Source organism: Lampris incognitus, chromosome 2 (genome assembly GCF_029633865.1).
Source record: "Lampris incognitus isolate fLamInc1 chromosome 2, fLamInc1.hap2, whole genome shotgun sequence".
Lineage (NCBI taxonomy): Eukaryota > Metazoa > Chordata > Actinopteri > Lampriformes > Lampridae > Lampris > Lampris incognitus.
Window position 1 is genome coordinate 69,936,937 of NC_079212.1, and position 7,680 is coordinate 69,944,616.

A 7,680-nucleotide genomic window follows, 5' to 3' on the forward strand; every position below is an offset into this window, starting at 1 on the left:
GCCCCTCTGCAAAAGGAGATGTCGCCTTCATTTACTTGTTGTTTTCTTTTCTTTTGACATGTGTGGTTCCTTCTGTTCGTTTGACAACCAACAGTTTGCTTATAAGTTGAATCACACAAACTCCCCTCTCACAACTTCTTCTTTATCCACCTGAGGAGCATCTCATGACACACTGCTGTCACTAACATCTCCACAATATCGATATACGGATCTCTATGAAATACATAGAATACATAAATATCAACATGTATCTATATAGAATACATAAATACATAAATAACTAAATGTATCTATATAGAATACATAAATATCAACATGTATCTATATAGAATACATAAATACATAAATATCTACATGTATCTATATAGAATACATAAATACATAAATATATACATGTATTTATATAGAATACATAAATATCAACATGTATCTATATAGAATACATAAATACATAAATATAATCATGTATCTATATAGAATACATAAATACATAAATATCTACATGTATCTATAAAAATACATAAATATCAACATGTATCTATATAGAATACATAAATACATAAATATCATCATGTATCTATATAGAATACATAAATACATAAATATATACATGTATCTTTAAAAATACATAAATATCTACATGTGAAACAATGTAAAGACAAAAATATACAACCTAAAAAATCCTTGGATTTTCGAAGTTTAATAACTTTGTGGAGAAAAAGATGCAGACCTGCCGCTCCCTGGATACTCCTAACATTGCAGATATTTCCATTAAAATGAGTTTTAGATCAATTGCACAAAAGATTTATCATAAGATCTACTTAAAACGACCATGAGCGGTCAAAATGACGGCTCGTAATTTGCGCGTCATCGCGTGTGTCACGTCACTACTTATGACGTGTGTTGGTGGCGTCATTTCCTTCGTGAAGTTCGTTGCTCTGGCCTAGAAACACACTAGCGCCCTCCAGTGGAGAGAAATGGACTAAACTTGATGTGTGATTATGTCCAACATGTCTGGGTACAGACGCTGTTACAGACGCACCATGACTACCACCGAGGTGCTGCAGTATTTACAGGCGTTGGGCAGCGGCCATTTTAAATTGTTTGAAAAATAGTATTAAAGTTGTTAAAATGTTAATTTTGGTGTCAGTTAGTTTCTTAACAGACTCACTAACATATGTAATGCATTAATATCTCAAGTGGGTATTTATCTTGACATAATATAGAGTTTAAAGACCGGCGGTCATTTTGACTGCCCATGGTCGTTTTAGGTAGGAGTGAGAGCACAGTCAGCTGACAGATCACTAATCTCAATTCTGAGTAATGCTGCTTTCACACACACACACACACACACACACACACACACACACACACACACACACACACACACACACACACACACACACACACACACACACACACACACACACACACACACACACACACACAAAAACATTATCTCTTGCACAGTTGTTGTCTCTGCATATGTAGACCTCTGTCCTCTGTCCCACTTGGATCCATCGATGCTTTCACACCGCAGGCCTCATCCTGACCAGGTCTCATCCTGACCAGGTCTCATCCTGACCAGGTCTCATCCTGACCAGGTCTCATCCTGACCAGGTCTCATTCTGACCAGGCCTCATCTCTCTGCACACAGTGCACATGTAAAACACAATACATAAGCAGACATGTATAAAACACACAGTGCACAGACTAAACAGCTCATGTACAAACACACACTCGGGTACACACTAACCAGCTCATGTACACACACACACTCAGGTACACACTAACCAGCTCATGTACACACACACACTCAGGTACACACTAACCAACTCATGTACACACACACTCAGGTACACACTAAACAACTCATGTACACACACACTCAGGTACACACTAACCAGCTCATGTACAAACACACTCAGGTACACACTAACCCACTCATGTACACACACACTCAGGTACACACTAACCAGCTCATGTACACACACACTCAGGTACACACTAACCATCTCATGTACACACACACACTCAGGTAAACACTAACCCACTCATGTACACACACACACTCAGGTACACACTAACCAGCTCATGTACACACACACACACTCTCAGGTACACACTAACCAACTCATGTACACACACACTCAGGTACACACTAACCAGCTCATGTACACACACACAGTCAGGTACACACTAACCAGCTCATGTACACACACACACTCAGGTACATATTAACCAGCTCATGTACACACACACTCGGGTACACACTACCAGCTCATGTACACAAGCACTCGGGTACACACTAACCAGCTAATGTACACACACACACTCTCAGGTACACACTAACCAGCTCATGTACACACACACACACTCTCAGGTACACACTAACCAGCTCATGTACACACACACACTCTCAGGTACACACTAACCAGCTCATGTACACACACATACTCCCAGGTACACACTAACCAACTCATGTACACACACACTCAGGTACACACGAACCAGCACATACACACACTTGCTTGCTTTAGGTTGTCCGTCGTGTCCGATGATGACAATCCTGCCTCTGTCACTTGTGAGTCTTCTTATGGCTGTAAAGCCCAATCCGCGATCCACAATGTCTGCCACAGACAGAACAGGTGAAATCACTGACTGGGGGTGTAGGTGTGGTACTGGCTTCATGTCTCTTCAGACGTCTTCTGGTCCGTCGATCACCGCGGTCCTTCTCGAGGTTTTGCACCCCTTGTTGACAGAGCTGCCGCCAGATGGAGCGTTGGGCGGCAGTGTCTTCCAGCTGGCTCGGGTTCAGGCCGCACTTCTTTATGATGGTCTTCAGCTGGTCTTTGTACCGTTTTTTCTGGCCCCCTGCCAAGCGGCGGCCAAGATGTAGCTGGCCATACAGCACTTTACGCGGTAAGCGCTCCTTTGGCATCCTGATGACGTGACCGAGCCATCGAAGTTGGTGCTGGGTGACGGTAGCCTCCATGCTGATGCAGTTGGTCTTGCGGAGTATTTCAGTATGGGGCACTCGGTCACGCCAGGTTATCCTCAGGATGCATTGTAGGCATCTGATGTGGAAGGCCTCAAGCATCCTGAGGTGGTGGCTGTACAGGGTCCACGCCTCACAGCTGTAGAGGAGAGTCGTGATGACAACTGCCAAGTAGACAGATATTTTGGTGTGGAGGTTGAGGTCTTTGTTTTGAAAGACCCTTCTCCTAAGTCTGCCAAAAGAGGATGACGCTTGTTTAATCCGGTTTTGCATCTCCCTGTCGATGCTGCAGTCGTCAGAGAGAAAGCTGCCCAGGTATTTGAAGGATTCCACTGTTGCAAGTGGTTTGTCGGAGATGTTGAAGGTTGGTGAATGAGATGGAGGAGTAGATGCCCACTGGCATACTACTTCAGTCTTTGTCACATTTATAGAGAGCCCCAGCCTACCATACGCCCTTGTAGCAGCTGCAAGGGTAGCTTGTAGTGCCTCGGGTGTGTGGGCCACAACTGCACAGTCATCTGCGTACTGTAACTCAATGATGTGCTCCGATGTCATTTTTGTGACCGCTTGGAGCCTACGGATGTTAAATAGGTTTCCATCTAGTCTGAAGTCCACAGTAACCCCACTGTCCTTCCTGATTTCCTTGTGGAGCAGCAATGTCACACACAGGAGGAAGATGTTAAAAAGAACTGGAGCAAGGATGCACCCCTGACGTACCCCGGTGCACACCCTGAAGGGCTCAGATTCCTGGCCTCCAATGGTCACACGTGCCATCATCCCCACGTGAAATCTTTGAAGGATGTTGACAAACTTTCGTAGACAGCCAAACTTCAGGAGGATGTTCCATAGGATGTCCCTGTTGACTGTGTCGAAAGCCTTTGACAGGTCGATGAAGGCTATGAAGAGGTTCTGATGTTGCTCCCTGCACTTCTCTTGGAGTTGCCGTGCTGTGAACACCATGTCCACAGTACTCCTATTCCTCCTAAACCCACACTGTGACTCAAGCAACAGCTCCTCTGAGATGTGTTTTACCAGCCTGTGTAACATGAGTTTGGCCAGGACTTTTCCAGCAACAGCCAGTAGTGAAATGCCATGGCTGTTGCAACAGAGGGACTTGTCTCCTTTGCCTTTATATATGGAGATGATGTTAGCATCCCTCCACTGCTGAGGGACAGTTTCGTTCTTCCATACGTGTGAGATGAACAGGAAAAGTGCACGGGTGCAGAGGTAGCCTCCCTGTTTAAAAATCTCTGCAGGGATACTGTCAGGGCCAGGGGTCTTGTTATTTTTCAGCGACCTAACTGCACAATGAACCTCTTCAAAGGTTGGTGGAAGGTCAAGGTCTTGGATGGTGGGGCGGACAGGTAGTTCATCCAAGATCGAGGGATCGGTTGGGGAGGGCTGGTTCAAAAGAGTTCAAAATGTTCTGCCCATCTTTTTGTGATGAGTTTCTGGTCTTTTATGAGGGTGGTACCATCATCAGACTTCAGGGGGGAGACAGAGCAGTTTCTTGGGCCGTAGATGGTTTTCACTGCATCATAAAAGTTGTGCATATCATTTCTATCGGCATGGGATTGTATTTCATTTGCCTTCGATATCCACCACTCATTCTGCAGGGCACGCAATTTTGACTGCACCTCTCTCCTGGATGCTTGCCATTGTTGCCGGAGTGTAGCTGATGTGGGATTGTTGAGGACAGCACTGTGTGCTTTATGCATGCCTTTGAGTATGGAAGTTATTGTGCCTGTGTTGTCATTGAACCAGTCCTGGTGTTTTCTGCTCTTGTAACCGATGGATTGGGATGCTGCCTTGTGGAGTCTGGAGCTCACGGAAGACCATTTCCTGTCAATGGAATCATCCGTGCTCAAGAGAAGCTCAATGTCTTCCAGGTTTTCAGCCAGAGAGAGGCGGAGATTGTTCTGGACCTCAGCCTTTTCTAGCCGGGTACAGTCAAGCCTCTTCTTTCCTGACCTTTGGAGACGAACAGCAGGGCGTACCTCCACCTGGAGCCTGGTCATGATGAGCCGGTGATCTGTCCAGCACTCAGCACCTCTCATTGCACGAGTGAGTAAGACGTCTTTTGTATCAGCACGTCTCACAATGATGTAGTCCAATAGGTGCCAATGTTTGGAGCGTGGGTGCATCCAGGATGTTTTGTGCTTGTTTTTTAATTGGAAGAGGGTGTTTGTGATGGTCAAGCCATGCTCAGCACAGGAGGCGCAGTCCATTTGCATTGACTTTCCCAATGCCATGCCCACCAATGACACCACTCCACACCTTGTTGTCTTTCCCCACTCTGGCATTGAAATCGCCCAGCAAAAAGATCTTGTCCTCCTTGGGTATATGACGGAGAGCCTCATCTAGTGACTGATAGAAGCGGTCCTTTACGTCATCCTCTGATGGCAGTGTTGGTGCATAGGCACCTAGGAGGGTGGCATAACGTTTCTTGGCCAGAGGGATCCTGAGCGACATGAGTCTTTCACTTATGCCAATCGGTGTTTCAGTGAGTCTTGGTAGGAGGCTGTTTTTTATTGCAAATCCCACACCATGCTGATGTTGTCCTCCTGCAGGGTATCCCTTCCAGAAGAAGGTGTAGGTGTCCTCCTTCAGGGAGCCTTCATCCAGGAACCTGGTTTCACTGAGTGCAGCAATGTCAATATTGTAGCGATTGAGTTCCGCTGCAATTAGTGCAGTCCTTCGCTGAGGTCTTTCGGCATTAACGTCCAGCAGAGTTCTTATGTTCCATGTTGCCAGTTTAAAGGGAATTATTTTCTTTTTTTTATTTCGACCGCAGAGTGGAATGTCCCGATAGGTGCGGTAGCCTATCCAGGATGTTTTGAGTGGGCAATGTTTAGGCCACCTTTTCTAGGCCCCTCCCCAGTTGGGGTGAGCAGTGTGGCTCCTAAATAGGGCTGCTCAGACACACAGGGGTCTGCCGAGAGCAGCTGCCACTCAAGCCCAGCTGCTGGCGACCATGAATAGCCCTGTGCCGCTGGCGTGCAGGGGTCTGATTAGGAGCTTCCAGTGCATTCATACCTGCTCCCGTCACCAGACACCCCATCGCCGCCAGACTTTGATCCATATTCCGGTTGCTGGTCTCACCGAGGCAGAGGTGGATACCTGCGCAAAGAGATTATCTACAGTGCCGCTGGGGGTGCGCATGTCCCAGCAGCACTTCTTCACTGTGAGAGGGTGGGATCTGGTGGCAAGGGGGGCCCAAGACGACCAGCACTCTTCCACAGCTGCAGGAGGCTGCCGGAGCTCCAGTCTGTCAGAGGACCGCCTATCGTGCGCCGCCATGCACATTGCTTTTCTCTCAGGGTGTGCTCCCCTAGCCTTTGTCGTCCTACACTTACCCACAAGGCAGTGGGACAGTGGTTGGTCAATGCCAGGGCGTATCCACTTCAAATGGGCCTGCGCATTAGACCTCTGGGGACCACTGTAGCTCCGAGATCCCCTACAGTTTAGCCAGGGACCGCAAGGTACCCAGTTACCGTGTGTGGCCACGAGGAGGCACTGCAGGAGTCTTGGCGGTAGAGAGGCTATGTACCGGCAGGGGAGACTTACGCACTCGGCTCCTCTTTTCACCCCCACAAAGAGGGCTAGCCGGCGGCAGTAGCTGAGAGCAGAGAGTAGCAAGCAGAAGCAGCATGCAGCATGCACTAACTACAAGCACTACTACCCCAGTATTACTGCACTGACGCATTACACACGCCCTGTGCATCACACACACACACACACACACACACACACACACACACACACACACACACACACACACACACACACACACACACACACTCAGGTACACACTAACCAGCTCATGTGCACACACACTCAGGTACATACTAACCAGCTCATGTACACACACACACTCAGGTACACACTAACCAGCTCATGTACACACACACACTCAGGTACACACTACCAGCTCATGTACACACACACACTCAGGTACACACTAACCAGCTCATGTACACACGCACTCAGGTACACACTAACCAACCCATGTACACACACACTCAGGTACACACGAACCAGCACATACACACACACACACACACACACGCACACACACACACACACACAGGTACACACTAACCAGCTCATGTGCACACACACTCAGGTACACACTACCAGCTCATGTACACACATACACTCAGGTACACACTAGCCAGCTCATGTACACACACACTCCCAGGTACACACTAATCAGCTCATGTACCCACACACTCTCAGGTAACCAACTCATGTACACACACACTCTCAGGTAACCAACTCATGTACACACACACTCGCAGGTACACACTACCTGCTGGTGGATCAGGTCGGTCATGGGCAGAGCAAGGTGAACTTTATCCCCACGGCAGCAGCAGGCGTGTCATCACAGTGTGGTGCAGAAAAACTAGTTCAGGACTCAAAACAGGCACAATTGTCTCTCAGAATCTCTTTATTGCTTTTACCAGGAATAATACTCCGTACTTTTCACTGCATGGCTAATAAACAGGAGGGTGCACTTATTCTTACTTACTTAACACTTGGCACTACCTAAAACGACCAGGGGAGGTCAAAATGACGGCCAGTGTTTAAACTCTATATTCTGTCAAGATAAATACCCAGTTGATATATTAATGCATTACATATGTTAGTATATCTGTTATGAAACTAACTGACACCAAAAT